The sequence below is a fragment of the Mastomys coucha genome, unplaced genomic scaffold (genome assembly GCF_008632895.1).
Source record: "Mastomys coucha isolate ucsf_1 unplaced genomic scaffold, UCSF_Mcou_1 pScaffold6, whole genome shotgun sequence".
Lineage (NCBI taxonomy): Eukaryota > Metazoa > Chordata > Mammalia > Rodentia > Muridae > Mastomys > Mastomys coucha.
Window position 1 is genome coordinate 99,220,985 of NW_022196912.1, and position 8,826 is coordinate 99,229,810.

Sequence of the window (8,826 nt, forward strand, 5' to 3'; positions counted from 1 at the left end):
CAACTTGGATTTAAATTCTAGGTATGCATCTTACCTCAGCTGTGTGACCTTAGGCAAGTCACTTAATGTCTCTGGGCCTCCATTTCCTCCCCTGTATGAAGGAGATGATAATAATACTGTGATGATTACAATTACACAGAACAATGCCTGGCCAATATCTTTGAGTACAGAGTCTGGCATATAGTGAGCATTTAATATATGCTAGCTATTATTAGAGCATGTATCATCATCTACTATAAATACCATGTCCGTCTGTCTTTCTTGAGGGCAGGGAGTATGTCTCATTCTCCATTGATCCTTAGCACCCAGCATGGCACCCAACACCTATGCTGTTGAATACAGATCTTGGAATGGAGGCAGGAAGGTGTATCTTTCTCTCTGATTCACTTTAGCTGACTCGGGCCAATCCTGAAGTTCTTCTGGATTCTCAAGACCAATTTTCTTCACTCTGGCCTGGGAAAGCCCCCACCCCACCCCACCCCCGCAAATCTTGCTGACGGCATTGAGCTTTCAGCGCTAAATATCCGGCCTCAGTACAAAGCAGGAATGCCCCCAGGTGTTGTGGAAGGAAAAATCTCCACCACACAGTTTGTTAGAAATGTCTCCTCAGCTCCTCACCTGCCTCTTCTCTAATTAGTCATGATGAGGAGCCGGCCACACCCAAAGAGAGCAGGTTGGTCATGCATCTCTTCAATGTTTGTTGGCCCAGGTGCTGCTGGGTACTGAGGAGGCCGGTGAAGGCCGGGATTGGAACCCTGCTGCCAGCAAGATTCCTGCAGGGTGGCTGGGTCAGCTCACCCCTGGCTGGCTAGGCCAAAAGACAATGCTGGGTACGTGCAAGAAGGCAGAATCTGACTGGGAACCAGGATAGGAAGGCAGGACCCAGAGCAAGTCAAAGACTAAGGTAAGAGGGTAGCAAGAAATACTGTTAGGAGGCCAGAGATGCTGGCAAAGGTCAGAGTCCAGCAGGTGACAATGGTGGCCCAGGGCCCAGCAGAGACAAGGCTTCTAAAAGAACAAGTGCAAAGTGAGGGCCGTGGTCCTGGTTCTCCTTTCCTCTCTCTCCGGATAAAAGATAAGAGGCCCAGAGATGGCTGCTCTGGATTCCACACCCAGTAGGTGAGTAAGTCAGCAAGGGCCGCGGTTGGTCGCCACAGACCAGACCAAAGGCTCCTGTCTGGACCTGCCCCAGGAGGGTGTGGTTGGCTTCCTGGGCTGGAAACTGGCAACCTGGCAGTGGTGGAAACTAAGGATTGGGACATTAGGCCTAGAATCAGCCACTAAAGCTGCATAACTTCATCTCATCCTCTGGGTTCTATTTTTTCATTTAAAAAAAAACAACAACAACAAAAGACATTGCAAACTTCTACTATAAAAACATTTGTTTTGTTTTGTTTTTCATTTAAAAAAATGCAAAACAGGGCCGGGGGTGGCAGTGCTCCACTCAACTCACCACTTGTACTTGGGAGGCAGAGGCAGGGGGCATTTGAAGCCAGCCTGTTCTACATACTAAGGTCTTTGAATTTTCATGGTAATTAGTCAATTGGAACAACTAGTGCCATTTGTAGAGGGACAGCATCTTTCAAAGAGCAGAAACCACAGCCTCCATGCACAGTGCTCCCAATCCCACCAGCACAGAAGCCAGGCACAGATGACTCCGAAGGAGGGGGAAAAAAAACCAAACCAACAGTGGAAGAAAATAAAAACAAAGAAAACAAAAAGCAAGGGACACCCAACCTTTGGACCAGTGGTTCTGAAATGTGTTTACTCTAAGTACTTAATGTTATTCGTCCATCAGTGGATGTTGACATGCTGGGACAAAGTTTGAGGGCAGGATGGCAGGTGACATCTGTCACTCTTTGGCAACTCAGCCGTGGAATCCTTCTGAAATTTTGTGGGTGAGTCTGTCTTACAAGTGGCAACTGTCAACCCTCTGACAACTTCCAATGCTTGTCTGCTTAGATATGGGATCGGCACTCAGTCACCCAGTGTACTGCCCTGGGACTCTGAATCAGGAGCCCACACCAACAACAGAGAGCAGCAAAGAACCTTATCTTGGGACAGTGGCCACAAGGCTATGACAGCTTTGTCCAGCTTTCAGGGGAAAGCAACAATAGCATCTTTCAGGCTCTGCCCTTGAGTGTAGTACAGGTTGTCAAGGTCTCTGGGGTGCAGAGTTGACATTGTTTTGAGCCTTGTTCTCACTTACACTCTAATCCTGGCCCTCCATCCTTCTCAGGGCCTCTGTGAGAAACTCAGAATCCTTTCTATACATTCTTTCTTTAATTAAACTAGCTAGTTGCAACTAGCAGGTGGTGGCGCAGGCCTTTAATCCCAGCACTTGAGAGGCAGAGGCAGGCAGATTTCTGAGTTTGAGGCCAGCCTGGTCTACAGAGTGAGTTCCAGAAGAGCCAGGGCTACACGGAGAAACCCTGTCTCAAAAAAACCAAAAGAAAGAAAGAAAGAAAAAAAGAAACAAACAAACAAACAAACCCCAAAACTAGCCAGTTGCTGCTGCATTTTATTTTATTTTTTATTCGTTTTTTGTTTTTGCTTTTTTGTTTTTTGAGAAAGCGTTTCTCTATGCAGCCCTGGCTGTTCTGGAATTCACTCTGTAGACCAGGCTGGCCTTGAACTCAGAAATCCTCCTGCCTCTACCTCCCAAGTGCTAGAATTAAAGGCGTGTGCCACCACTGCATGGCAGCTACTGCATTTTCAAGTCAGAGCTCTGAGTGACCTGTGTCAGCCTGCCAGTAAGGCTGGCTTTGCGTTTTGCTTGAGAAGCAATGGCTGTGAGGAGATTCTGATCTGCATGGTTGTGGATAAATGATAGAAACCATTTCATAGTCCTCACTGCATGCCAGGCCTGATTCTCATCATTGCTCATATGCCAGCCCACTGAAGTCTTATGAGGTGTGTTTGAATTAGGTTTCCATTGCTGAAAAGACACTGTGACCAAAGCAACTCTTTTTTTTTTTTTTACATTTTTCGAGACAGGGTTTCTCTGTATAGCCCTGGCTGTCCTGGAACTCACTCTGTAAACCAGGCTGGCCTCGAACTCAGAAATCCGCCTGTCTCTGCCTCCCAAGTACTGGGATTAAAGGCGTGCGCCACCACCGCCCGGCTTCAAAGCAACTCTTATAAAGGAAAGCATTAATTGGGGCTGGCTTTCAGTTTCAGGGGTTCAGTCCATTATCATCACGGCAGGAAGCATGGCAGTGGGCAGGCGGACATGGTGCTGGAGGAGCTGAGCGTTCTACAGCTTGATTTGAAGGCGGCAGGTGACTGGAATTCCACACTGGGCGGAGCTTAAGCACAGGAGACATCATAGCCGGCCTACACGGTGACACACTTCCTCCAACAAGGCCACACCTACTCCTAATAGTGCTATGGGCCCAGGATGCACACGTGAGTCGACAGGAGCCATTCCTTTGCAGTGGCTTGATCAGGAACATTCCTGGCCAACCCCTTTTAAAATGTTTCCTAATTCATTCATTCATTCATTCATTCATTCATTAAATGTATGAGTGTTCTGCTGCATGTACACCTGCAAGCCAGAAGGGGGCAACAGATGCCCCTGGAGATGTTTGTGAGACACCGTGTGGTCGCTGGGAATTGCACTCCGGACCTCTGGTTAAGAGCCAGTGCTCTTAACTGCAGAGCTATCTCACCAGCCCGAACAATCTCCTTCAATTGCTGTAGTATGCAGGAGTTAGTGAGCTGTCCACGGTCAAGGGCCCGCATTAAAGCTGTACCACTCTCAGATCTGTGTTCTTTTAGGGGAGGAGGATGTTCAAGACAGGGTTTCTCTGTATAGCCCTGGCTTTCCTGGAGTTGGATCTGAAGGCCAGGCTGGACTTGAACTCAGAGACCCACCTGCCTCTGCTTCCCAAGTGCTGGGATTAAAGGCCTGAGCCACCACGGCCTGGCTAGATCTGTTGTTCCTGGTTGCTCCTCATCACACATAAACTCACACACTCCTCTCTCCTACTTTCTGTCTTCCCACTGCAGTGGGCCTGCTGGGTGGAGTGAGTCTACTGCGTCCTAAAGCAGGAAGCTGAGCAACTCGTGGCTCTGATCTTCAGAAGGGGACATGTCCAGACAGACCCAGGCAGCACTGCAGTATACCCTAGACACACCCATTCGGGGCCAGACCTGGCTGGCGATGCCACAGGAGCTCGTGGTTTATGTTAAAGTCTGTACAAAACTTAGCTTAAAAGAAAGAAACAGAGCCAGAAGATGGTTCAGCAGCAAAGGCGCCCAACGATGCCTGGAACCCACATAAAGGTGGAAGGAAAGGATTGTCCTCTGACCTCTGACCTCCCCCCACCAAATACATAGTCAAACTAAAACTTCTGAAAAATGGTTAAGAAGAAGAAAAGACCTACATTGATAGAGATTTGTAAAAGGGCACAGAAATCAGTGAGAAAAGCCCCCAACGGCCACGGTGGAAACAGGCTAAGCAATAAAATAAAATGGTTTGGGGTTACAACTCATAAGTATTAAATAAGTATCTGTGAGTCTGTACTTATATAAATGTGTGGATGGTGTTGAGATTCAGTGCTGAGACCCAGAACCTCATGTCTCCTAAGCAAGCAGGCTACCAGTGAGCCACACCCCAACCCTTGTACTTCAAAAAGGTTTTACACCAGGAGGTCATGGCACATGCCTTTAATCTCAGCACTTGGGAAGCAGAGGCAGGCAGATTTTAATTTATTTTTAATTTATGTGCATTGGTGTTCTGCCTGCATGTATGTCTGTGTAAGGAAGATAGATAGATCCTGGAGTTACAGATAGTTGAGAGCCATTGTGTGCGTGCTGGGAATTGAACCCTGGACCTCGGGAAGAACAGACAGTGCTCTTCACTGCTGAACCATCTCTCTAGTCCCATAGAGGATTTTTTTTTTCCCCAAGATTTATTTTGACTTTTGCTTGGTGTGGGGGGTGGGGCAGGGGTAGGGTGAATCCTGTCTCTGTGGAAACTAGTGGCATCAGATGCCGCTGGAGTTAGTCACAGGCAGCTGTGGGCCACTCAATGTGGGTGCTGAATCTAGAACTCAGGTCTTCTGCAAGAGAAGCACCCATTTTTAAACACTGCACCCCTTCTGCCTATATAAATGTTTTAAAGAATGAAAAAAAACAAACAGTTCCCGATCAAGATCAACATCAACATCAACAATTATAAATCACCGGGCGGTGGTGGCGCACGCCTTTAATCCCAGCACTTGGGAGGCAGAAGCAGGCAGATTTCTGAGTTCGAGGCCAGCCTGGTCTACAGAGTGAGTTCCAGGACAGCCAGGGCTACACAGAGAAACCCTGTCTCAAAAAACCAAAACAAACAAACAAACAAAAAACAATTATATCATGGTGACATTATATAAATATACATATACATACATGTACATTACACACATATATATGTATATATATATTTATTTATTTATATATTTGATATAAGGTCAAGAACCTCCACCCCTGCTCAAATCAGGAAAACAAAACAAAAGCTGTAGACTAGTCCCATTAGGGAGCCAGCCCATACCCTACTCCATTCCCAAGCCGACAAGGACACCAAAAGCAAAAGCCTAGGAAATTGTCACTGCCAAGGAGCAGGACACCTAATATGAGGGGCCTGTAAATGGAATTCTGAAACCAAAACAAGGTCATCGGCTAGAGACAGAGGAAATCTAAACAAACCATGGATTTTTGTTAATAATCCGTCTATAAATGTCTGTCCATCAGTCATGACAGACATATCCAAAGCTGTTCTGGCCAGCCTGAGGATGTCAAATGTGGCTCTTTGGCCTTGACCCTTCTCTCCCATTCTCTGTCTAGCTAAAAATCATTAGGTTACATTCCTAAAGCTGGTCACCAAGGTCTACTCTCTCATTTGGCCACTTCTTCCTCCTGAGACTGACCACCAAAGTCCAGCTATTAAATTACTGAAGCTCAGCAATCAAAAGTTCCCTTTGGCTCACCTAATTAACATGTCCAGTTAAAAGTAAATAGCTCCTCCTTTACCTTTATAAACTGCCATTTTCCTGTGTGCCACATCTGTCTCCTCTCTAGCCAATGGCAGTCCTTTGACCTTTCCCCCTCTCCCTTGATCTGTTCCCCTTCTTCTGCATCCTCTGACTCCTAACTTTGTCTCTTACTCCTTGCCCTCTGAGGCAAAAAAAAAACAAGACACAAAAAACAAACAAACAAAAATCTCCTTTGTGCTAGGAACTTGGTCTAGGGGGATCTTGTGCTAATGCCAGTCCTTTCAATATCTATGGAAGGAGAAGGAAGGCCTGGAAAGGGAGAAAGTGATAAGAAAGCCCTAAACCAGGTGTTGAAACTTTTTGTGTCCTCTATTCCTTTTTCCAAAAAACGAGTAAAAATAATAAAATTCAAAGAATTGGTTTGTCTAATGATGTAGTGTAAGCCACTAAGATAAATACTACTTAAACAGATAAATGAGATAAATATCTTAAAGATAAACAAAAGAAAGATAAGTAAGATAAACACTAAAATAAGTAGCTCATTTTCAGTGTTATGACTGAACTCTTGGGCGTGGGAAATTTGATGTTTTACCCCCTGCCAGCCTGGAACTCCTGGGCTCAAGCCATCCCATCTGAGCTCCCGGTAGCTGGGACTGTAGCTGTGAACCACCACACACTTGAACTAAAAACTTTGACTTGAACTAAATGAACTTTTCTTTTTCTTTTCTTTTTTTCTTTTGGGTTTTTTTGTTTTGTTTTGTTTTTGTTTTTGTTTTATTTTTTCTTTGGTTTTTTTTTCAAGACATGGTTTCTCTGTGTAGCCCTGGCTGTCCTGGAACTCACTCTGTAGACCAGGCTGGCCTTGAACTCAGAAATCCGCCTGCCTCTGCCTCCCAAGTGCTGGGATTAAGGGCCTGCGCCATCACCGCCCGGCTTCTTTTTTTTTTTTTTAAAAAAGATTCGTTTATTTTATGCATATGAGTACACTGTAGCTGTCTTCAGACACACCAGAAGAAGGCATCAGATCCCATTATAGGTGGTTGTGAGCCACCATGTGGTTGCTGGGAATTGAACTCAGGACCTCTGGAAAAGCAGTCGGTGCTCTTAACGGCTGAGTCACCTCTCCAGTCCCCCTAAATGAACTTTTCACTTGTTCTTTTTGACTACCCTGGTCTACAGAGTGAGTTCCAGGACAGCCAGGGCTACACAGAGAAAACCATCTTTAAAAGCAAACAAAAGAGAAAGAAGAGTTAAATATATTTTCATGAAATTCAACTCTTGTCACTGACATCCCTGAATCACCCTCCAGAGTTACTGAACACACAGTAAAATTCACGGAGTGCAGCTCTGACTGGAGACATACTGTTGTCTCTGCCGCTAAGATCCTTTGCCTGTGAAATGGAGGGAACATCCCACACTTGAAGGCAAAGCACTTACAACTCAGTAATGTCTCTTCCTCCCTGCCACCACCCAAGGCATTCTGGGAGCCACTGTTTGAGGACCAGGCAGCCACTCTTTGGTCTGACATCTATCTGCCAGATCCAGGACTCCTCAGCAGTAGGAAGGACAGCAAGCTGGTATTAAGTGGGATAACAGACGGATGTGACATGTCTGTCCTCTTGATGCTCAGCTGTACTATCAGCCTGCCAAACTGTGGACATTTCAAATGTTTGAGGTTCAACCAAAAGGGACAAGTAATGATTTTAAATCACTTGCTGGGACCATGGCTAATCCCAGAGAGCAGAGGAGAGAGCTTTAGAACACACCACTTAAATCCCATGCAGGCAAGGAGGACACCTGCTGCCTCCTGGGTTTTGACTTACACCGCGCATTCCTGGGAGTCACTGAGTACCTGTGCAGGGTGTGTGTCCTGGGTACTTGCTTTGTTAGATGCTTTGCACCACGTGCATGGATGAGGCTGCATGGATGAGGCCATGGAGGTGCAAAGCCTGTGAGAAGATCCGAACGCCGGCATTTCTTCCTGGATGCAGTGGGGGAACCCCTCCTTAAGTCTACCTGTTTAGAGGCTTAGTCGGCTCCTTCCTCCCTCTTGCAGGGTTTCCTTGTGGACTCTGTCAGCCGCCTCTGGAGCCACATCTCAGCCCACAGAGTCAGGGGCACCCCTGGACTCGGGACATCCTGAAGAGTTCCTTCCCTTGTCCCACTTCACTCCTTCCGGTAATCTCCTTTTCCTGCTTCCTGTCTTCACATCCTTTTCGTTTGCCTGCTCCTACTGGTCTACCAAACTCTCCCTTGCCAAGGTTACTAGAATCTTCTACACTGCTAAATCCAATAGGTCCATCTGTCTTCTCATCAAACAGCTCCCTCAGTACCATTTGGCATAGCTGACTATATTGTTCTCTCTGTATCTGTGTGTCTGTGTCTGTCTGTCTCTCTGTGTTTCTGTATCTCTGTCTGTATCCCCCACCCCCCAAACCTTTCTTTCTTGTTTTTTTTTTGTTTGTTTGTTTGTTTGTTTTTGTTTTGTTTTTCAAGACAGGGTTTCTCTGGCTGTCCTGGAACTCACTCTGTAAACCAGGTTGGCCTCGAACTCAGAAATCCGCCTGCCTCTGCCTCCCAAGTGCTGGGATTAAAGGCGTGTGCCACCACTGCCGGCCCTCTTTCTTGTTTTTTAATGATGACATTCTCTCCTGGTTTCCTGCCCCGCACACTTTGCGTGAAGGCGGTATCTGAGGCGTAAACTTCAAGGAAAGTCAGTCTCCTGCCTCCGCATTGTCGCCTGGCACCCCAAACTCAGAGGTGGCCCAGATATGTTCCTAGTGTGCTAGGAACTCACCAAGATATCATTTTCTTACAGCTAGCAAGAGAAAATTCGGACATTGCT

General features: G+C 46.4%; 1 long non-coding RNA gene across 2 annotated transcripts; it reads left to right on the forward strand.

Annotated features, from left to right (window-relative positions):
* The first annotated feature begins 718 nt into the window (after window positions 1–718).
* On the forward strand, window positions 719–4,506 carry LOC116080595. 2 transcript variants are annotated; one of them, XR_004114492.1, is made up of 3 exons: window positions 719–904; window positions 3,175–3,408; window positions 4,012–4,506. It is a non-coding gene; the product is annotated as an uncharacterized LOC116080595 (long non-coding RNA). The 2 variants fall into 2 exon arrangements; XR_004114493.1 differs by having other exon boundaries at window positions 3,175–3,281.
* Window positions 4,507–8,826: the final 4,320 nt, after the last annotated feature.